Below are 24,603 nucleotides of genomic sequence, written 5' to 3' on the forward strand. Positions count from 1 at the left end.
TAACGAATTTAATGTAAATTCATCTGCCAGTCTTCTGTATTGCATAATTGTGTGTGTGTCTGTGGGGGGGATTGATTTATGCAAATGCATTCCGTCAATAGCAGCACTAATAGAAACAAGACAAATTGTTTTGCTTCCGCAAATTACATTAAACTCGAGCCATGCTATGCTACGCGCTTCCTAATGCTATGTGTCTCGCTAATGCTATGCTTCTTACTAATGCTATCGTATTAATGCCATACTGTGTCGAATTCAAAATCAATTCGTTTTACTAATATGAGTATTTGAATTATTGGCAGTTGTTACCCATCAAAAGGTCATAATTGTTTTTGAGAGAAAAAAAACATTATGATAATATTTTTCAAACTTTTAATACAAAATATCTTCGTCGTTAGGTGTGCCAAATCAATTTTTAGGATTTGCAACATGCTAATTCCGTTTTGGGATATATAAGATTTGTCTCTCTTTTCCATGAAAACTAACACAAATGCATCTTAGCGTCTTCTTCGTCACTCACGCTTGTCTTTACCGTTAATGCCACTAGAATCAGAGACTCATGATGTTGCTGCAGTACACCAGCGGGATCTGTGAGCTGAAGTGCCAGGACGAGGCAGCCATTTTGCATTCACACCAGAGCAGACAGCAAAATAAATGGTGGTACTTCTGAGATATGCAATATGCATTCATTTGTGAAACTCGTTCATGTCTTTGCCGTTATTACGATTGTATGAAGACACGAGTGAAATTGGTTTATTAAGTAGTTAGGATTTGGGCTGTCACTATCGAATCTTTTTAGAATCAATTCTCCTATTAATTATTGGTCGAACAATCAAAGAATCATCACCCCGCCCCCCAATTATTATTATTTATAAATATATATATATATATATATATATATTTAAAAAAAAAAAAATATATATATATATATATATATATATTATTTTTTATTTTTTTTTACTACTAACATGCATTTTATTTCTCAATTATGAGCGATGGACATCGATCCTTAACTGCATATGTTGGTGCTGAGTGTGTGGTATAAATTTGGTGCTCACAATTTGAGACGGCAAAATGCTAAATGCTAAACGGTTAGCAATCGCGATTAGCATTAGCATGCAAACGATCAAATAAAACGCTAACAACCATTCAGCTCACTCATAAAACATGTTATATGTAAATTACACATCTAACAGTGTCTTAAAAATCACCCACAGATGCTCCGCTATCATTTTTGGCGCCTTCCTTTAATCGTGGTTAGCATTACCATGCTAATGATGTCATTTTAGATTTTAAAAAAATGCTAACTACCATTTAGCTCACTCATACTTATGTTATACAGTATGTACATTACACATCTAACAGTGTCTTAAATATCACTTACAGACACTTCTGTGTCATTTTTGGCAAAGTTTATCTGCGTCCGTCTGCAATAAAAGTCCGTGTGTAATGTTGGTTCCAGTAGCGCAAACATGGTTTGAACTTTATTTAATTTTTTTTCATCCCGGCGGAGCTTCGAGGCAGAAATTTAGTTTCGACCTATTTTTCAAGTCTACTCACCCGAGTTATTAGATTATTTTTTTTTCCCCAGCCCAAGTTAGGATCATTTATGAACTTGCATTCAGAGAGTTTGACGGGCTATGATGTTATGCATCTTACAAATACTTTCCAACTAGCTACTTTGCACCGTGCTATGCTATTCTCCTTATTAACGCTACGCGTCTTGCTATCGCTACACAGTGTTAGCTTGTCCCCCAAGCTGTTCCTTTGCAATTTTGGTTTCAATTCAAGAGATTTACTTAATTGGGTCTTTAAAAGAAACGAGATGGCAAGTCGCGAAGCGATGTCGCCGCCGCGCACATCTGCTTGTCAGCGAGTCCGCTGGAAGCCGTCACACGCTCGGCAGGTTCCGGAAGTCGGGCAGATGGCGCGTGGCACAATTAGGTCCCCGTCAAAATCTCTCAATCAATCTCCTGGACGCCGTACCACCCAGCATTTGTCCCTCATGCTACTCCCACTATTTGTGGCTAGGGACAAAATTTCATACATTTTTTATTTTTTATTTTTTTCAGAAACGGCAGCAATTAGTTGATTATATTGCTACGCATTTTCCTAATGTTACGCATACTACCAATGCTCTTATTTGAATGCATTTGACTTGGAAAAAGAGCGAGTCTCGATGTTATTTTCCGAAGTAGCGCCAGCAACGTAATCTAACGTGATGTTATTTAAATCCGGGAGAAGAAGGGAATGATTTCTTGGTGTGTTTTGTCTTCCCAGCCCGAAATAAAGCAGGTGCGAGTACAACAAAAGCAGAATAATTCCCGTCTGTCATCACGGGCTCACGCTGCATACCTATCAGGAGAATGTTTTTACAACGTCAATGAGATTAGCCATGTGTACACTCCACAAAGCGTGTACATATTGGGGAGGGGGGGGGGGGGTTAACAGCACTCGACGGGAATACAAAAGCTGGCGCTGGTGACTAAATGTTTGCACGGGACAGATCAGGCGTGCCCTCTGTGTGTTGCAACACCTGCATTCTGGGATTCTGGGGGGGGGGGGGGGATAACGCTTTTTTTCCGGGAGGGAATTAGCGGGATTGCGATGAATGAACAAGACAGACGTGAGTAACCTCGGCCCTAATATACTTCTTATCTGCGGGCTTACGTTGCACAAAGGAGGCCCGATAAGCTCAGCAGAAGGCGCGACGGCGGAAAGAACCCACTCCGGTTCAAGACGGAGTGTGGTCAGTTAAGCATTGACTAGAGCATAGATCTATGTCATAGTTCTTATTAAGTCCTGGGGCAGTGAACGCAACGCTGAGCAGTGAGAAGGCAAGTCATTGTGTCTGGTTTTCAAGCACAGGTGATACGCACCTGTGCGGCTAAGATTAGCTCGTCTGTTCGCCTTGAGCTAGGCGGTATGCTATATTTTGCCTTTTTGATCGCTAATTCCCAATCCCTGCGAAACCCAAAGTGACAAAAGGACCCCTGTAACCGCAAAAACTCAAAACCTTACCAAGAGTGTTTGTCTTATTTCTAGTCAAAACTAATCCGATTACACTTCAAATAAAACTCATCATAGGTCATTTTCACTTCACTAACTTTTATTTTTATCTTTTAAATTTTTTTGTATATATATATATATATATATATATATATATATATATATATATTATCTGAAAATTGTCACCATATTAAAACAAATTACATACTTTTACTTATTTTATGTGTAACCAGATTAGTTTTGACTACAAATAACAAAGCAAAGCAAATGGATTTATATAGCGCATTTCATACCCAAGGTGCTTTACATGATTAAAAGCAGTTTAAAAAAAATAAATAAAAAGGGAGGGGGGGTGGGGGAACAGCTTATTAACATTTAAAACAAAGAGGGAAAAAAATAAAAGTCCAATTAAAACAGCGCACAGTGCAAGACACATCATTAGAAAGTGGAAATGCTCTAAAAAGCATGAGGAAAAAAAAGAAAGTTTTTAACCTGCACTTGGAAAAAAAGAAATATTCTTGGCAACATTCTTTAGTTTTTCGCATTGTGACGTTAAACCCTCTGATACAAAGGGGAACAAATGATATGCAACTTACCAATGCTAATGCTATGTTTCTTACTAAAGCACAGGTGTCAAACTCAAGGCCCGGGGGCCAGATCCGGCCCGCCACATCATTTTATGTGGCCATATGTTTGACACCCCTGTTTATTATTATTACAGTATATCAACAATGTGCCTCGTTAATGCTAAGCACCTCACCAACACTACAGTCATGAAAACAAATATTAGCTCAGCCTTGTTTCTTCAGTTTCTTCTTCATTTTTAATGGCTGGCACAATTAAAGGCATTTTTGTTTGGACAAATGTATTGATGACAAAAAAAAATAGCTCATAAGAGTTTAATTTAAGAGCTGATATCTAGCCATTTACCATGGTAGTAACAAAAATCAATGGGAAAGCAATTATGCTCAAGCATGTCAAAATTGGACATGTACCAGGCATTAAAATGAACAAGAAATTGAAGAAACTAGTGCGGTCTAATAATTGTTTTCACGACTGTATGCATCTGACTAATCTTCTTCCAAAAGCCATGTGCCATAATAAGAAAATATTATTATGTCTGCAACTGTGGCTCAATTCAAATGGGGGGGGGAAAAAAAAAAAAAAGTTTTCCATCCTGTATTTTGATTTTTGAACTGCAAAAGTAACGAGCGACTGCCAGCTAGTGCAGAGTGTGAACGAAATTTCTCCCAGCTTGTCACATCGCATTGGAGCGGATGCGCCGTCGAGAAGTCGTCCTCCTTAAAGCCGCCGCCGCAAAGCGCTTTCACTGAGGTTGCATATTTGCTTAAATACGCCGTGGCGGGGCAAGCTTGATTCACTCCGACGAAAAAAAGAAAGTCAACAGTGCATCTTTCTTGTGGAAGGCAAAGTGTTAAGTTAGGCTACTGTGCGGGACGTTGATCATCGGGCCGGCTCGCTCTATATATTGATTAAACCATCCATCACTTAAACGCTACAAGACATTATTTCTAATTAAAAAGTAACTCATAAATTGCACTCTTTATTGCCAGGCTCGGCTTGTAAATAAAACTCCGGAGGAGGGTGGCACCGCGATGCAGCCTTCCCTGCGTCCTCGCCACTGTTAAAAAAATAAAATAAAATAAAATAAATAAAAAAAATAAAAAAAAGAAGAACAGAGGAGTGCACCATCGGTTTGCTTACGGCAAAGATAAACAGATGCAAATCAATCATTTCTCCAGGTAGTCGTTTTTACAGCTTTGGGAGCTGGAAAATTAAACAAATATGGAAATCTGATGTGGCGGCACGGTGGCCGACTGGTTAGAGCGTCAGCCTCACAGTTCTGAGGACCCGGGTTCAATCCCTGTCCCCGCCTGTGTGGAGTTTGCATGTTCTCCCCGTGCCTGCGTGGGCTTTCTCCGGGCACTCCGGTTTCCTCCCACATCCCAAAAAACATGCATTCATTGGAGACTCTAAATTGCCCGTAGGCATGACTGTGAGTGCGAATGGTTGTTTGTTTCTATGTGCCCTGCGATTGGCTGGCAACCAGTTCAGGGTGTACCCCGCCTCCTGCCCGATGACAGCTGGGATAGGCTCCAGCACGCCCGCGACCCTAGTGAGGAGAAGCGGCTCAGAAAATGGATGGATGGATGGAAATCTGATGTAAAAAAGAACCCGTGACCATCAGGTCATTTAAGCCAATCAGAGGCCAGAAGTTTTTGTTTTGGGGGGGGGTGAGGGGGGGGGGGATGCTCGTAGATTCATCGTAACTCAAGAAAACCTTTGCACCTTTGAAACTAAATCCTACCGTATGTCCACTGAAGTGATGCACAATTTTGACATCAAAAGACGCTACGGCGCACGGGGGTCAAACTCGTTATTTGTCACGGGTCACATTGTAAGAGGGCCGTTATGACTGCGAAACCATATTAATGTTTCATCGCCTCGTCATCGTACATGTGAAATACAAAAGACAATGCCGAGGTTAAAACAGGGTTACTGTTGAACCCCCGCCCCCTCCCCCCCCCATCTCTCCCCTTATCAAGTTATTGTAAAAAGAGGTTTGGTAAGAAATATCTCTACGTTATTATATTTGACATATGACGATTTGAACTTTTGATACAGATTTTAGCCAGAGCCATGGAAGTCGACGCAAAGGATTTGTTGGGTGGAACCAGATTGCAGCCGCGCCCGCGTTCTGGCCCCTGTATAGGGCTATCTTTAAAAGAAATGAAGGGCAGACGGGTGAGACGGCACCCTCGGGATGCGCACGGCGGAGGTAAACAGATGCATATCAATAATTTCCGCAGCTCGCTGTTTTTACGGCTTCAGGAGCAGGGGATGGAACAAATATGGAAATGCAATGTTTGGTATTAGGAGGAATGTAAAACGCAGCTTGACGGTGATGTATGACGATGAGGACGCACTCCAGCGACTCCCTTTTTGCTGACAAACAACCATTTTGCCGGCTAATATGCCGAGGCGGGACCTTACGTTGTCTATTTTTCCCCCGGTTGCGGCCGTCAATTCCACCTCGCGGCAGAGGACGCTTCACAGCCGACAGCTTCTGATTACTGCCGCTTGTCAGGCAGCAAACTAACACCACCCCTTCCAGACCCCCACATCCCGGGTAACCACTCGTGGCAGAGTGGCAGGCGATTTTTGGATGGAAAGAATTTGGGATTTCTCACCTTAAAATGGAGACGGGGTAGGGGATAAAGAATATGTCACGGGCAAAGCAAAACATGTGCGATCGTTATTCATCTGGTTCTAGTTTCCCCACTGGGTGGATTTTTCTCCACTTTATACCGGAGTTGGACAAGCTCAGACCACACACACACACAAAAAAAAGCTTTGTAACCGAAAGAAAGGCCAAGGAGTTGTATTCGCTTTGAAGTTGTGGACTAGTGGCAAATCTGTCTCTACAATGTTGCTAACCAAAACAGCAGCACTTACCCAAGTAGTGAGTCCTCCCACCCCTTGGATTTCTTCAAAAATTCCGCCCCTGAATCCAGTCTTACTTCGGAACATGAAATTTAAAAGGCCTGTTAATCATGAGGAGACCCACAAAAAAAAGAAAAAAAAGAAACAGGAAGTCTGCCATTATGCCCTTCTAGAATTTAACCAGAAACAATTCAGCCCCCAGTTTCTATTTGACTTCGCAACATGAAATTTGGGAGGCATCTCAGACTTGTACAAAAAAAAAAAAGTCTGAAAAGACACAAGAAGTCTACTATTCTGCTTTTAAGTTGTCAAGTCCCAGGAAACCATGCCTGAAAGGGCACCGAAAATCTGCCATTTTGCTTTGAATCAACTAATCTCCACCAAATGTCTTGTGTGTGATGAAGTTTCCCACCCTATTGATTTTCAATGGTTTCAATTTCAATGCTTGCCCATAGAAGCCGCCCGTGGGTGTGCGTTTGACCATAATGTCCTGTGATGACATTCAGATTTGCCTCGTGTTATCTGAAAGCGCCGCCATTTGTTTTCGCGTCGGGATTTTAGCCCAGGTGTCTCCAAATCATGCAAAGCAGGTCGTTTGCATTGAAAGGGAGACCTTTCCGCGGGCCCCACAAAGTGTCAGCACGCGTTCGCCAATTTGAACGGCGTCCAGAGCTGGGCCACTTTGGTTACCCCGGGCAACGGCAGCCGGCGAGGAAGCAGCAGTAGCCCCCCACCCGTCTACACGGATACCGAGCGGAGCATCGCAAGCCCTTTAAGTGACCGCGTTTCTGCGAAGGCACACTGTTCCTAATGAAGAGCAACGCTCATAAACACACATCGACGCGCAAAGTGGCGTCGTCCTGACAACGGCAGCCGGATGAAATTACACTGGAGTTTGTGTGTCGTTCCATCCTAACGAGCAGACTGTCTGTAATGGGAGGAAATGTGTTGCCGACGGTAGAAGATATTGACCCGGGCGATATTTTGTCTGTGGCTGCTTAACATTGGCAGCAACACAACACCATGAGGTCATTTCAGCCAATCACAAGTCTGAAGAAATTACATTTCGGGAAAAGCACAAAAATAGACCTAAAAAGAGATTAGTAAATTCTATTTAAAATAATAATAATATTGACAATGTTATAATACAATAATAATATTAACAACGTTAGCATACTAGCACACTCTGAACATCAAAGACTAAGTCCACTAATGAGCAAACTTGAAAATAAAAAAACGGATGTTAGAAATCAAAGACCTTATGTCCTCTGTATTGACTGAAGCACAACTTTGACACCAAATACTTTTTCCTTTTTAGTGACTGATTCACACTTTTGACATCAAAGTACACGTCCGCTGTCGTGATTGATATGCAACTTTGACATCAAAGTATACGTCCCCTGTAGTGACTGATGCACACCTTTGACATCAAAGTATACGTCCAATGTAGTGACTGATATGCACCTTGGACATCAAAGTACACGTCCACTGTAGTCGCTGATGCGCAACGTTTGACATCAAAGTATACGTCCACTGTAGTGACTGATGTGCAACGTTTGACATCAAAGTATACGTCCCCTGTAGTGACTGATGCACACCTTTGACATCAAAGTATACATCCACTGTAGTGACTGATGCGCAACTTTGACACCAAAGTATACGTCCCCTGTAGTGACTGATGTGCAACGTTTGACATCAAAGTATACATCCACTGTAGTGACTGATGCGCAACTTTGACACCAAAGTATACGTCCCCTGTAGTGACTGATTTGCAACGTTTGACACCAAAGTACACGTCCCCTGTAGTGACTGATTTGCAACGTTTGACACCAAAGTACACGTCCCCTGTAGTGACTGATTTGCAACGTTTGACACCAAAGTACACGTCCACTGTAGTGACTGACGCACACCTTTGACATCAAAGTACACGTCCACTGTAGTGACTGATGTGCAACTTTTGACATCAACGACTGTCGCATCAAGAAGAAAACTGCTTTTGACGCGGAAAGGATTAAACACCGGGACGCCTTTTTCAGCAGTGTCTGATGCGTTTCGGGTGGGCGCGCGGCGTGACACGTTGCGGATGAGGCAGTGAAACGCGGAGCAGATTTACGGCTTCTCGCTGGGATTCAAATGTTTTATTTTCACTTCGCGCCTAATTCCATTACTCCTGCGTCAGCAACATTTACCGCCCTCGCTCTTTTTTTTTTTTCAGGTTTTTTTTTGGGGGGTTGCAAATGAATTCACGTGTGCTAATATGGGATTACCCTGGAATGTGTCTATAGCCGAGCGTGGGTCGGCCCCCCGCGCTGTCGTGAAAACACAATACGAGACCCCGCCGACTTATCAAAAGAGCTGACATGGCACTTCCGCCCCCGGTGCCAGTTTTTATGCCTTGTTCCTGTTGAATACGGCGTCGTAAAAAAAACAGGCATAAAACCTCAATGGAGGGCTGGGGGAGCAATACAAACAATGTATGCGGGCTAAAATATGCACGGCCGCCGGGAAGAGAATGCAAAATATGGCGTGTGCTCGTGCGGGTGTACCTAATGAAGTGAATGCTGTTCCTACTTTGGCACGGGAAGGATTTTCAGTCCCAAACGCTCTGCTAAATCCGATCGGACGTCCTCACGTTCCACATCGCAAAGTCACCGGGCAGCCTAAAAAGCAGAAAGGAAACATTTTGAAATGCTATTAAAATATATATATATATAGAAATATGGCACTTTCAAAATATATGGAGCCTAATAAATATTTAGTTCATTGTATGTTCAACTGATATAATTTAAATGTATTTCCTTAGTGTTTATTCATTCCAATTTTTTAAATATATTTATCAGATATATTCAATACAACAAATATCAAATAAATACTTTGAAAATATATTTAGTTTCAAGAAAAAAAAAATTCAAATACATTTGGTATGTAATTGAAAAATTATATGACTGTGATATTTTATTAGAAATATTTAAAAAAAAATATATAAAAAAATAAAATATATAATCAATATAAATATATTTATATAAATATATATTAAAGAAATATAAATATAACAAAATAATAAAGGTAAGTACTTTTCAATCATGTTTTAAATTTATTTTTTAATTATAATACATAAAAAAACACTTTTTGATACGAAGTGGTTTTACAAAAAAATAAAAAATATAAAGTAGTTTTAACCCTATTTAAGTAGAATTTAAATAATTAAACAATCTATAGTAGATGAATACTTTGAAAATAAATCAATGTTGAAAAAACTATTTAAAATACATTTCAATGTATTGTAAAACTGAAAAATCAATCTATACTACATTAGAAATATTAACACTAATACTAGAAATTATACCAATAGTTTTAACATAACAGAATAATACAGGTAAATACTTTTTAATTTCTTTAAATTATAATACCTTAAATACATATTTTTAAATATGTACATACACACAAAATATATTCCCGAAATTATGTATAGCAGTGAAATTAAAAAACTAAAAGAAGTAAAAATAGATATACTAAACAAAACATATTTAACAAAAAAGTTTTCAAATGGAATATTAAATACAATTTAATGTATTTATTCATATGTCATCTTTTTTTAGAAGACATTTTGTTAGGAAAAATATTAAATAATTTTATGGTAAATACCAGTTCATATGAATTACATTTGGGAGTTTTAAAAAGTCTGGGAAAGCCAAATGTTGCAGGTCAAAGGTTAAACAAACGCCAAACGGTTCATTTCACATCTTTGCGATGAAATAGTTTGAAATGGCATTATTGTAGCTATTTTATCTCTTTTTTGGGGGTCTCATCTGTGATTATTATTTGAATTATGAAGCGGTGTTTTGATAAATTTGTCGCGGTTCCCACAGTGATGCCGTCCGCCGCTGTGTGAATCCAGGTCACACGGGCTTTTTAATGGCTGATTTATTAGGGCTCAACGGGGACTCTGCGATGGGCCGGCGCGCAAAAAGCCCGTTTTAAAGTACATTACCGCCACGCAGTAAATATCCCGTCCGTACGGCATTAGCATTTTGATGGCGGCCATCCGCAGTCACCTTTCGGGGGGGGGGGGGGGGGGGGCATGTTGTTTTCCCTCGCGTCAGTGTCAGTCTGTCTCGCTCGCTTCGTACAGACGTTGTCATATTCAGTTTAGACGACTAAACGGATAAAAAGAGCTCATGTGTCGCCTGTGAAGCTCACATTTTGATTAAAAAAGAAAAAAAAATGAGCAAAAGCTTCAAGCAGGCACACAATTTCTTGGCACAAAGGCTTTTTGAGTCATGTTTGTTTGAATAAATGGATGTCTTAAATTTAATGAAGAGCAGAAGTGGCATCTGTAAAATTGAAGTAAAAGGAAAAGCCACAAGGTTCCACACAATTTCTTGACAAATAGAGTTTGGATTCGTGTTTGTTTTGAATCTGTTGTCCTCCTGCAGAACCCGTGTGAGCTTCAGATTGAGGTCATAAAACCTATGGCTGAACATTCTCCTTCAGGTAAAGAACAGTAGTCACGGTTCCATCAATCGTTGTCCAGGTCCTGAGGTAGAAAAGCAGCCCCCGGACCATCACATGAGCACCCTGTTTGACTTTTGGTATGATGTTCTTTTTCTGAAATGCTGTGTTATATTTACACCAGAAGTAACGAGACACACACTTTCCAAAAGGTTTTGTCTCGTCAGTCCATCAAATATTCTCCCAAAAGTCTTTCTTTTTGCAAAGGTAAGACAACCCTTTATACCCTTTTCTTTTTGGCCGGCAGTGGTTTTTGCTTCGGAACTCTGCCATGGATGCCATTTTTGCCCAGTCTCTTCCTTATTGTTGAGTCATGAACACTGACCGTAACTGAGGCGAGGGAGACCTGAATTTCTTTTGTCCTGTGTTCCTTCTGTGACCTCCTGGATGAGTTGTCGCTGTGCTCTTGGGGTCAATATTGTAGGCTGGACACTCTTAAGAAGTTTTCTCCATTTGTGCATAATGGCTCTCACCGTGGTTCGCTGGAGTCCTAACTCTTCAGAAATGGCTTTGTAACCTTTTCCAGACTAATAGATGCCAATGACTTTATTTCTCTTAATGTTTGTAAATTTCTTTGGACCATGAAAATTGCAGCTTTTTGATCATTGATTTTATCAGACAGGTTCTTTTAAAATGATTTCTTCATTTTACAGATCTGGAGGTAATCAGACTAGGGTGTGGTTAGGGAAAATGAACTCGGCTTTAAAAAAAAAAAAAAAAAAAAAAATTGATGAGACAGTTAATTCATGATTTAACAAGGCGGGGGAATTACTTTTTCACACAGGGCCAAGTGGGTTTGAATCATTCCTCCCCCCCTAATAATGATGATCTTAATTATTAAAATGGGGAAACTACGCAAAAAAAAGGGGGGAAATACTTTTTCACGGCGCTGAATTTTGCAGGTGGCCTTTTGAAAAAAAAACAATGAGTAAAAGTCGTCAACGATTTCTCAGCAAAGGGCTTTCCGAGTCATGGTTGTTTTATTCTATGTACTGTATGTCTTCAAAAGAGCTCATGTGGCATCTGTAAAGCTGAAGTTGACGCTGCAGATTTAAAAAGCCTGTTTGTTCTCATGTTTCAAAGTTTTTAGTAAATGCATGTCTTATACTGAATTAAAACAAACACAGATAGATAATAAATAAAACCAAAAATAGAAATAAAGTTGGCTCGAAAACAAAATAAAACGTTTGTTTTCACAGCCACACTCTAGTGCGAGCCATCTGCCTTCAGCGACCTGAATAAGCAAAAGGTCGACACGCAGAAAGAAACAAAGTATGTGTTTTTTAAATAAAACGAAAAACAGTGTGGGTGTGTATTCATTCTCTGCAGTGTAGCAGAAAATTTCCAAAGAGCTCCATTCACGCGCTCAATAGTCTAAAAGCATTTCCCGCATCAAGGACACGGCGTAGTCAAACGATCAAGATGAAAGGAAGCAGGACTATTCAGGCAAATGCCTCTTCTACTGCCTCCAGGCGAAAGTTAGAAATATTCATTTGCGGGGGGGAGGTTCCATCACAAAGCTGCCGACAGGAAACTAAAGAAATGTAAAAACATATGACAACATATGAGAAGCCGCCATGCGGCCGATCCCAGTCGAGAGCCGGCCGTGCGTCTCTCTATAAAAGCGTTTACTGAGCCATAAGCACCGCGGGCCCGCCGAAAGCTCATCAAAGTGTGGCTTATTTTGTCAGCCGAGTGGAAAATGTGCTGAGAGCGGGGCGGGCGGTAGCGGAAGGTGAACGCGGGACGAGACGGGTGCCACAGCGACTAAGCCGTAGTGACCCGCGCAGCCGTGCGGTGAGTATTCGCGGCTGCTCCCGGCAAAAGGCCGAATTCAACGACCACGCGCTAATTGACAAGTTTGTGCGATTCAAAGGCGACGCAGGACAGAACCCCATTACCGATGCCCTACTCCCAACTAATTGCCGCCGTGGCATCTGTGAAGCTGACGCTGTGGAGTTCAATGAATCACCGCGGACCATATTCTAACTAGTACTTTATTTTTTCGATTACCATTTCAGGTAAACCTACAATTACGCTTTTGTAATATCGCAACGTGCTCATAAACGCCGAACTTTGTTATCGTAAAGCTACGGCGGTATTGTCGTAAAAGTGTGACTTTTACCCCGTAAAAAAATCAAGGCTAAAACTTCATTCTCACAAAATGTGAGTGTTCTCAAAAATCTACAGCTTGTTTTTATTCCAGTTACTATGTAAACGTTCACAAAGCTATGAGTTAATTCTCGTAAATTAGCTTTTTGTTGAAATATTACAACTTCGTTCTCGTAAACGTTTTGCAGCTCAGCCTTTTTTTCTTGTTAACTTACAACTTTATTTCCGTTAAACTGCTAATTTCTTCGTATAGGTACGATGTTTAAGACGTTCCACTCGAAATGTCGAAAAGGCGCCGAATGCAAATCGCCAAAACAAGGTGTCAAAAATGAGCACACAAGCCGTTTATCTCGGCGGCGGAATATTGTTATGCGAGTCACATTTGTCTTTATTTAGAATACACGCATACCCCAACCACTGTGATCAACCTTGTAAGAGAACATAAAAGTCAATAGAGGGGAAAATTGTATGGGTGACACGAGTAGGACTTGACACCACGGGGTCCTTGGGCAGGGGGCGTACGTCGGGCGCATGTACAATCAGCCGTTTAGCATTTGGCTTTAACGCGGAAATGCCGCGTTTGTATCCGCGGAGGGTCGGCGGTCAAGGCCGTCGAGATACGGACCGGGGGGGCGGGGGGGGGGGGGGGGGGGGGGGACGCACTCCAGATGAGCGCTGCGAGACGAGGATTAGCGTCGTCGGGCCGGTGAGTCATAGAAGTGCTCTCCGCTTGGGGAATTACACACAAACACACACACACACACAAACCTGATTAAGAGCAAATTAAGTCTGGAAGCAAAGACTTTTAAGACTAAGCTAGGGAAATGTCAGAAAACAGAGACAGGCAGCGATAGACCTGTTATCACTGAAGCGCACACAAAAAAGAAAATTACTCCTGGAATTAAATCATAGTAGGACGAGAGCAAAATTGTCATTTAATGGGAATAAAGTCGGAATTTGAAGACAAAAAAGCCATAGCTTTACAACGATACAGTGGTAATATTACAGGGAAAATGTTGCAATCCTACTTGGAAAGTCGGACCTTTACATGCTTGAGGAAAAGAATATTACAGAGAAAGACGGCGAAATTCTTGGAGAATAACATCATCATTTTAGGGATCACGATAACAGTCACAGCTACATTCTTGGAAAACCATGATTTCAATCGTGTAAAGCCACGGTCTCATTCTGATCGAAGAACAGTTTTCATCTTGTCAGATTGAGATTTAATCTCCTAAAGTCAGACTTATTCCTACTAAAATGACAACTGTTTTCTTGTCCAGTTGTTTAGCCACAACTTAATTCTTGTAAGCGTTCCGATTTATTCTTGTAAAGATACGACTTAATGGTGGTAAAAGTATGACTTTCATTTTGTAAAATTAAGATTTATTCTCATTTGTCGTCATTTTTTATTATTTTTTTGAAACGTCACAACTTTATATTTTTGTAGAAGTATGACTTCATTCTTGTAAAGCCGCTACGTCATTCTTTCTCCTTTCTTTTTGTAAAATTAAGACTCCCAAAGCCACAAAAGCCTCAACTTTGTTACGATTTCCTTCTTGTTAAACCGCGACTTCATTCTGATAAAAGGCACAGCTTTATTCATGTGAAGTCAGTTTTGACTTCACATGAATTACTTCTAATAGTCTCACATTAATTATTGTAAATCTTTCGGCTTCATTCTTGTAAATGTATTCATGATTTCATCTTGGTAAAAATATGGCTTTCATCTCCTAAATTTAAGATTTATTCTCGAGGACTGTGACTTCTTTGTCGAAAAACTTTGTAATGCCACAACGTCATTATTGTAACTGTATGACTTCATTCTTGTAAAGCTGAGCGTTCTTTCTTGTAAAAAGTACGACTTTCTTTTTGAAAAATCAAGACTCCCAAAGCCGCTAAAGCCTTGTCTTTCATTCTTGTAAACGGTACTACTTCATTCTTGTAAAGTCACAAATGAACTGTGGTAAAAGTACAACTTCATCCTCTTATGATTAAGACATCAGACTTTATTTTTGTAAAAATAAAATCCATACACTCACAAAATTACGACTTTCTTGGGCACGGTGAAATGTTGACACGAAATCCCCCCCCCACACGACCCCTGCCCCCTTCCTCCTCCTCACAGGGGTCCTGCGATATCTCGGCTGTCTCCTTCTGTGCCTGAATAGCCGCATTGTGCCGTTATCCATTTCGAATTTGCGGACCTTCTTGGCGCTGCGCACACACCTGTCAAGCCATGTCCTTGGCGCCTCGGACCCCCACCCCTCCACCGACCGCCACCCACCCGCGACACACATGCTTATTGAACCCAGAGCACGCACCCTCAGATAGAATCAAATAAACACGCATACGCACAGCCTTTATTGGAAACACACGCCCATTGCCAAGGTTGCGTTCAGTGTGCCTCAGAAGTTGCCGAGGGTCAAGTTGCATATTTGCCAAGGCGGGGGGGGGATCGTGAGTGGGAGGGAGTGGTCGCGGCACACGGGGGCACACGAGGTTGGAGCGGGGCGCATGAGCTTGCAAGCGGAAAACACGATTCAGAAGTAAACGACTGGTAACTTGAGCCAGACCTGAAATCATTTGCAGATTCTCTACCTTGTGTGTGTGTGTGGGGGGGGGGGCTCATATTGGGGCCTTCGCGAGGCATCTGCTCAAGATAAATAAACGCCTCCCTCAAATAGACTCCATCGGGCGGTGTCTGAATAAAATGGCTAGAAACTAAAGTTATCTCCATTCATACGACCACACTGAAAAGAATATGTCCACTCAAATAAAGTCAATTGAGTCCAAAAAAAGTTACAATTTCATGAGAACAAAGTCGGAATATGAGGAAAATGTCCTAATTTTATAAGGCCTCAATATTACTTCGTGCAAAACGGAACCCCAAAGTAGTAAAGAAAACGTACAGCGACCAACCCTAAACCAGTCCTAACCTGAATCCTACCCCCAAACCTAAACCTAATCCTAAAACCTAAAATAATCTTAACCACTTTCTCTAAACTGTAACCCCAACCCAGAACCCAAAACTGAAACCTAAGCTATAACCCTTACCCTAACACATAACGTTAAACCTAAACCTGACCAAACCCAATCCAAACCGAAGCCCAAATCCCCCACACTCAAGACAAACCAATACTATGCCCATGCTGATGAAATGGCTAAAGTATGGAGGAATGACTTACCGAGGGCATTAAAAACACATCATGCCAAAACACAGCCTTCCTTTCAGACAGAAATCTAGCAGGCAGTGCACGTATCAGAGAGTGATACAGCATGAATGTATGTGTTGAAATGAAATAAGCAATTGTGTCAAGACCCAAATTAATTATACATTCATTGTGGATAGTAGCACTTAATGATGTTGCTGGTTGGACTCTCACCTTTAAACCACTTTACTTGCTTGCAGGCCGCTACTGTATGTCCATTTCCGCATGTACTGCATCAGAGATAACCTTCACCTACATATGCTGTCTGCCTTATACTACACACTAGAGTGCATCGCCGATGGAACCTCCGAGCCCCAAGGCTATCTGGCCACTAAATCATATTTGTAGATTCATATTAAACACGCAGGCCTGAGGAGAAGTCGGAGCCGTGACGAGGAATGATAGGCATCGCCGTACCGCGGAAAGTCTGCGCTGCATTACTGCATGCGAAGGCACCGTTTTGACAGCATCTGCTTTCAAGTAACTAGGCGAATCATGTTTTGTTTCAATACAACACGAGGACAAGCACCAACCCGGTTTGGGTCTTCGAAATCTGGATAGCAACGGATTTCACCATCGACTGGATATGCCAGTCAGTCAATCCAGCCATGCTTTTGTCACGGGAAAATCCTCCATTGTCCTTTGAAAGATGTTATATAAACCAGAATCCAAAAATGCAGGCATGTAGGACGAGAACTGATGCACGAGCAGATGGGGGACTCTAGTGAAGTGAACCAACAGCACTCTGGCGATTCTTTCCCCTATAATTGCGGTTCCACACACAGCCATTGGTGCTTTAGTGTTTACATTAGCTGACTCAGTCTTAAACCTATCACCATTAATCCTTATAGTCCTGAAAGCATAATCATTAATGACACAACAGTTGGCACGACTTCATTTTGGAGAACAACTTATCAAATGCAAACCCAATCTTGAACCAAACCCTAGAAATTCTAAACGGAATCCGAAACTCAAATCCTAACCCGGACCCTGAACCCAACTCAACATTAACCGCAAATTCCTAACACCAACCCCGAGCCTAACTCTAAACCCAGCCAGAACCTCTCATCCTAACAAAACCTGTACCTCTAATCTATCCCAACATAAACCGCAAACCCCTCATTCCAAACCCTAACCAAACTAAAGAGCTAACCAGAAACGCTAGTCCTAACCCAAACCAAATCAAACCTTACTGTAGCACTAAAATAACCCAGACATAAATACTAGAAGGAAAAAAAAAATATATATATATATATATATTCTGTATGGCTGGAATTCTGTAAGATTGACTGATTGTAGCAGAAGCCAAGCTTGACTATAAATGCAGGAATGTTTGTTGCTGTTGCTGTTGTATTCTTGGGATCAGGTCACCTGAGTCAAATTTCATCAGAATAATTCATTCTATCTATTTTAGATAACTGTGTCACAGGAGCCCACAGCACAGACCATATAAATGTTAGCAGTCAGCATATTTCCCGCTCTCCCAACCTGGTCAGGAATGAGGTTCAAGGGTCATGAGATGAGTTCGGCATATTTTGCATGCCATTAAAGTTGTACGCGAAAACAAATTGTCGCCGCGCATTAACAGACGCGGCGAGACAGATGGCCACCGGAGTGGGGTTTCTTATGCATGACGAATTGGCGCATCTGCTGGTGTGACTGCGCGGGGCTGGCGGTCCGGAGAAGTTCTCAAGAAAACAGGAGGAAGCGACGGCAGAAAACAAACAAACAAACAAGAGCCACGCTGGCGTCTGTTGCCCAAGCCAGGAATCCTGCAGGAAATCAAGGTGGTGGGGAGACATCCTGCAAAAATCAAGGATTCGGTGCACCCGTGGGGGCATGGCCCAAAAAGCCTTGTTGCACCTTGTCATCGCCATCTTACACTGAACCGCATTGAGAAGGAAAGACAAAACTGAGGGTGGAGGCCTCATGCTTACCCTAACCCTAACATAACCCGAAAGGACTATGTGGGTGGCGGCCTGAGAAACCCTAACCAATAACCCCTTGTTATGGGTTGACAAAACAAACTCCGAAGAAAATTGAAGCTCACCCTCCCCACTAACCCTTAAGCTAAACATAATTCTACCCCATTGTGGCCCAGACGCCTTGACACACCCTATCATCACTGCTTTATGAATTAACACCAAGGACTTGTCAGAAACAGATTGAAAAGGAGACGCTCAAATTGTGAAGCGTTTGCATAGCCTCTGTCCAGACCTGCCCCGATTCCTTTTCATTTCAGTCGCATTTCCTAATTGGATGTGAGGGCAGTTTGACGCACATGCCGTCCCCTCAGTAAGAGGGGTGGGAAGGGAGGGGAGGGGGGAGGGAAAGGCAGAGCACGGAGCCCCCTCGGAGTCCTCCTCCCTGTTTGCCTGCAGTGCAGCGATAGAGAAGGTTACAATCGTCTTTGCCTGCCTGCAGTGTATCCACAGACGTGAAGGGGCAAAATCGATGCACAGAAATCGCTTCATTCCTGCTCAATTTCATCCCGCCGGGATAATTAAAAGCGTCTTCCGATGCAGCGCTCTCTCCGGGGATTGCTATGACATCATGCATGCAGATATTCCAGCCCTGAACGTCGGCTTGGCTATGTACTGTTGACTCGCAAACTTAACGAGACACAAAATCAGAAATGAAAATTGCTTCCGCCAAATACAACAAACGGTGTTGTTCGCGTTTTACACAACTTTGAGCAATGATAACGCCAACCGAGAGGCATAAATTAGCAAATTACCTGCGTGTCACGGCTGGATCCAAGCTGCAGGAGCAATTATTTCTGCTACGCCGCAATTGCGGAAAAAGGGCTTTCCAGCTGTGTTCCGACACAAAGCTGGCTCGCCGCGCCAGCCCTAAAACATAAACAAGATTGCAGGAGCCTGGCCTTTCGCGGCGCTCATTAGCGACACCTTGGCTAAATGGACCGCTGGTGCCGAGTTGCCTGGGAGACAATTCAGGAAACGCCTGAATAGATAAGGAATAAAAAGGAACAAAGCAATCCTTGTTGTCTTTGCCAATCAATGATGGGCTGTTCATTAGGAGGCCCTGTTCTGCACTGAGAATTAAAAGAAAACGCAACAATGGCGGTTACAGATAACTCGAGCGTTCGGCTGGCTAGAACTACACTAACCTTATTAATCATTATGGGCAGAAATTCCATAAAGAGTTGCCGTACATTGACCCCCGCTCGTGCGTGGCAGTCAACGCAGAAGTTTGACGCCCGTTTTCTCACCCCCAGGTGAGACTTTTAACAACATTTATTATGTATGTGAGGGTAAAAGGGGCCCATGAGAAGATTATAAAAGCTTAACATTTTGATGAGATTAATCCTCCTATCAATCGTCGTCTCGCATACAATAGTGAGCTAATTACTGCGCAGCGGTCGGCGAGCAAATAACATTCATATCACTGCTTCTGAGAATCATGGAAGATATACATTTATATTATGGGTTTGTAAGGAGTAGTAAATGGGTGCCTCAAAAGGCTGAAGAGGATCGGACAAGTCAAATCTGACCGTTTGTCATTCTGATCGCCCCAATGATAAAGGTACGGCATAGGTGTCAAACTCAAGGCCCCCCGGGGCCCAGATGCGGCCCGCCACATCATTTTATGTGGCCCGCGAAAGCAAATCATGCTCGTCCACCTCCGTGATTTTTGCTAAACAATAATGTTGCGATATTGCATTTTTACGTTTCCAAAACCTTCTTCTACACTAACTTAAACAATACTTGAACAAACTAGTATCCTTGTCTTCTGATTTCCAAACGTCAAACTTACCCTAACCTTTACACTCAACATAAACATAAACATAACTCTATCCCCTTTGCGAAAGAAGACTTAAGGACCTGGCCCTAAGCTAAAACTAACCACCAACTACCTAACCCTAACCCACAAAAAACAAAACCCTAATCCTAACCCTAACGCACTTGTTATGGAATGACAAAACTCTGAGCCCGCAGCCCTGCTGCACCACCGTAACATTGAACTCCGCTGAGGATATCTTTTGGAATGCCCAAAAAAAAAAAAATAATATACGGAAACGTTTCTGGATTTGTCCTTCATTGGGATCGAAATTCCAGACCAAGACCTGAGATTGAAACAACCTGAAATGATAATCGTGGTATTGTTGTGAATTCCTGCCGACTTCGAGGTGGCAATTTCAGTAAACCGGGGAACATCCAACATAGCCCGTCCACTGCCAGCGGGCGCAGGGGGAATGAGTTGATGTCCCTGCGCAGGAAGAGACTCCCGCGCTACCTGCGCGCCTGTGCCATCGTGTGTGCTGCTGCTTATTATTTGGCCGAATGAGCCGCAGTGGCACTCGTGGGGCTGTGTTTTGACATAATGACTGATTACAGTCTTGCGGCGACCAGTTTAAGAAATCCCACAGTTGCCAGTCGCCATTGCATCACAGGAACCACTGACAATTGCCCGAAGGGTTCTGACTGTTGAATGGAACTGCTGAGATTAGTCAATATTACACATTTCAGGACTGACCGTGAACTGAAACACACAAATTAATGACGGCAATTCACCGCCGTTTGTCGCTTTAGGGCCACCGTAGGTTCCCTTGTGTCCGGTAATGCAGGAGTGAGCCAAAACAAATCATAAAAATTTACCGTTTGGACCTCGGAGACCTCATAGCGCGCTGTAATTTTTAAACAGTTAGAGAAGGGCGCAAGAAGTGATGATTCTTTATCAGCTTTTTTTTTTTTTACCGACACTGACATTTCCTTCGGATGTCGTATCAGTAACAGAGGCAGGGCGGAAAGGGAATACGATGCAGAAACTGGGCTAAATAAAAAGTATGAAAAAAATAATAATAATAACAAAAACAAAGCAGACAACTGTTAACATACAGCCAGGAATTAAATCTCAATAAAAAAAAGCGATAATACCTTAGTAGAATGTGTAAGGTAAAATAAATAAATAAATAAATAAAGCCAAACGCTCTTATCTAAACACTTCTAGAGGTTAGCTTTTGCAGTTTAGCAGAAAATTGGGTTTGGGATGTTTAACATCCAAACCCCACTTCTCTCACCATCTTGGTGTTGAATTGTCCATGTCCGACAAGATCTATGATTGTTGCTCTGCTGTTACGTCTCCAATTTGTGGAGAATGAGTTTTTTTAAAATTTTATTATTTTTTTTTTTTTCATTATTTGTGCTCTTTCAATGACACTCTAGCATGCCACAAGATGGTGCCAAAGCCTTGTCTAAATAGGAATTGGTACTAAGGAAGTACTGTGAACATAAATTTAATGCTTTGGGATGCATGGTTAGTGATATATTTATGGTTTAAACTATGAATATTAGCAATTATCGCGGCCCCTCCCGGATTGCTGTACTAGTGCGAATATTTTCCTTTCTCCGCACTTTGCGCCACGAACATTTTACCCCCGCGGACGACTGCCCCCACGCTAGGCCGCCTGCCGCTCACGAACGAAGGGAGCGACAGGCTGCTGTATAGCACGCAGAACAATCTCAGTCTACGGCCGGCGTGCGCCAGCAAACAAAAGACGTCAGCACTTTTCAAAACGCCAGCTCCCAGGCAGTCAATTAGTTCCAAGGTGAGGTGAAAATGCGCAGTCCTTTAAGTGGCTTTGCTCCGTTGAGGCGCTGCATCAATGCCGCTTTGCCCACTCCCGAGATGACAAAGGGCTGGCAGGAGTTGTTTATTTTTCCACAGCTCATACGGTGGCACAGCGACGTGTGACCAGAACAGCGGGTGTTTGAAAAGCGCTTTTTTCATTCCCAGTTCTCGACGAAACGTCCTGGAAGAGCCTCGTCTCGCGCGCTCCTGAGTCCAATCCGAGGCTATTGATTAGTAGAATCAATTTGCGCTGCAATTCATTCGGAAGCTACAAGTGGAATCAGATTCGGATAAACCCGGCGAATGCGTCCTCCTTTAATGCATTACAAATGTACGGCGCTTTAATTAAAGCCAGAAGAAAGGGCCCCACATAATACAAGCTCCATTGTGGCGTTATCCACCTGCATGAAAACCTTTTAATTACCTGCCCACTGAGGCACTACTACACTCTGTAAATCTTCTCAAGTATGAATGGGAGAATAGTATTTCCATTTAAGTGACATTCAGCAGGGTGTGCAATCATTCAGAATGCTTTTTAGTGCGGGAAGAAAGTCATCATTTGTCAACATTTGGTGGCAAATGGTGAAAATGCGGTGTTGTGTGTTTTGACAGGATGCGGTGATGGTACAGGCGCCGGGGGGGGGGGGGGGGGGGGGTGTTTGGCTTTTCCCGTGTGGCTTAAGTGACGAAAAGGGAACGCCGATTGCATTGTGAGCAATTCCGCATCTCATATTTGCAAATACAGAATACAAATCTTCGTCTCCCGCTGCTGGGCAATTAGTGGTCATATCAGGAGGTCCCGATGGTCTGGCGGTGAGGCGCAAATACGAACCGCCGTTTCCATTCATTTGTATGCGGCTGCAGGTGCACCACCTTATTTTGCATTCAGGCCCGAACCTGCCTCCCAAACAGGCCATAAATTAACTTCCCTCGCGGAGAAGCATTGCATCTTTGTTTCAATTCGCCTGCTTGGTCGGAGGTTGGCGATACAAAAGGGAAAAGGTCAGCAATATTGCCGAAAAAACGTGCGGAAAACCCGTGTGGACAAATATATCAGACTTTTATAGGCTCGTAAACTGGCTTTGTCAGTTTGATCGCTTTTGGATACCGTCTAACGCTACCTGCGCTGTTAAATGCTACGCTGACATTTTTGGGTCCATCATACTGTCAATAGCAGCAATAGTTACAACTTTGATGATGTTTGAGCGTGACTAAATGTTTTGACTCCGCTGGGGACGACTTCGCAAAGTGTCAGAGGGTGACTCGTAGATGATTAAACCAGCAGGCCTTAACATTATATATATTTGTTTTATTTTTTAAAACACTCAATGTTGCCACCGGCCTCGCAACTCCAATTTTAATACCGACTGACTCCGTTGCGAACGTGACCGAGCGACTTCGCGAGTGTAACAATGGATATTTAATTAGCAGCTCAAGGCTGATTTCACGGTCAACCGGCAATCTCATCCGACTGCGTGCTAAACGTCGGGCGAGTAAAGAGGTCCTTCGATTCCCCTCATACTTGTCATATTGTGCTGCCAGCGAAGGATACACACACACGCGGACGCTATTGCGTCCGAAAAAATGAAATACAATTTCGCTCGTTCAGATCACGCTAAATAGCCGCGACGTCGCTCGATGCCTTTGAACGCAGTCAAGGGAAAAAGAGTACGTCGGTCGCCAGATCGGTTCAAACGCTGCACTTTCCTTGGTTCTCGCCGGTTTCTGAATTTTCTTCGACTTCTGAGAGATCATTTGGATTTGCACGGCCCTGTTTGTCATTGAGAACCCCATCATTCTGACTGACTTCTGCTTTTTAAACCTGCCCGGCATCCCAGTTTGTTTTTTTTCTTTTCCCTTGCAGAATGACATTTCCAGCTTGGCCTGAGCTAAACAGGCCAGTGGGCTTGTTGGGATGTTGCACATTCCCTGCAGGAAAGAGGCTTACGGCGGTGGTTGCCTTGGTGACCCACTTGTTTGCCGGAATTCCAAGCTCCTTGGAACTCTTTTTTTTTTTTTTTTTTTTTTTTTTTTTTTTGGGGAGGCCAAATATACTCGGAGATTTAGTTTGTATTCATACTGAACCAAATGTCCTAAATATGAAAAGTCTAATACACGGCATGAGAAATGGAAGCAAAGACTCTCGTGCTGCTTATTAATCTTGAAAAGGACGACTCGTGGGGACACGCCTACCAGGGATTCTTCAAAGTTGGGAGGTGCGTCAGATGCAGTACAATAATACCAATAGGGGGCGCAATGTATCTATTAGAATGTCAATGAAGGTCAAGATTGGGCCTCGGGTCTCCTCCGCCTACGGTTTCGAATCCAGAGGACAAGTTCTGGATACTGGTTCCTCCTTGCTTCTTTTGCAGTAATCCTAAAATGCTTGCTTCAAACCAAAATGTCTTTTTCGCCATGGCTTTGAGATTTTTTTCGAAACTCTACCTGTGATTGACAGGCCGCAAAATCTATCGGACAGGTTTGTCTCTAAAGGACCCCGGATATGACCAAAATCACCTTAAAATGGACACTTGGCAAAATGGCAGAGTGCCTGTGTGTTTTAGAGCATGGCTTTTTTTTGTGGGTCTGGGGGGGGGGGCTGAATTTTTCAACTCAACTTATTAAATTGGGTTTCATGGCGAATCATCAAACTTGGCTGCCATGCTCCGCCCCCACACGACCATTTAGCTTCACACATTCGTCT

The 24,603-nt window shown here is 42.6% G+C and overlaps 1 protein-coding gene across 16 annotated transcripts in view; it reads right to left on the reverse strand.

Moving 5' to 3' along the window:
- Positions 1-24,603, reverse strand: part of LOC133472857 (adhesion G protein-coupled receptor L3-like) — a 140,126-nt gene that overhangs the window by 98,622 nt on the left and 16,901 nt on the right. For 14 of the 16 annotated variants that reach the window (XM_061764309.1, XM_061764319.1, XM_061764316.1 and 11 more), the window contains one exon: positions 9,018-9,131. The exons of 1 other annotated variant lie outside the window; for it this stretch is intronic. The gene's annotated coding sequence lies outside the window, so the exon portion shown is untranslated. The remainder of the gene's footprint in view (positions 1-9,017; positions 9,132-24,603) is intronic. One more of the 16 variants, XM_061764311.1, reaches the window with a different exon arrangement.

This window comes from Phyllopteryx taeniolatus, chromosome 23 (genome assembly GCF_024500385.1).
Source record: "Phyllopteryx taeniolatus isolate TA_2022b chromosome 23, UOR_Ptae_1.2, whole genome shotgun sequence".
Classification (NCBI taxonomy): Eukaryota; Metazoa; Chordata; class Actinopteri; order Syngnathiformes; family Syngnathidae; genus Phyllopteryx; species Phyllopteryx taeniolatus.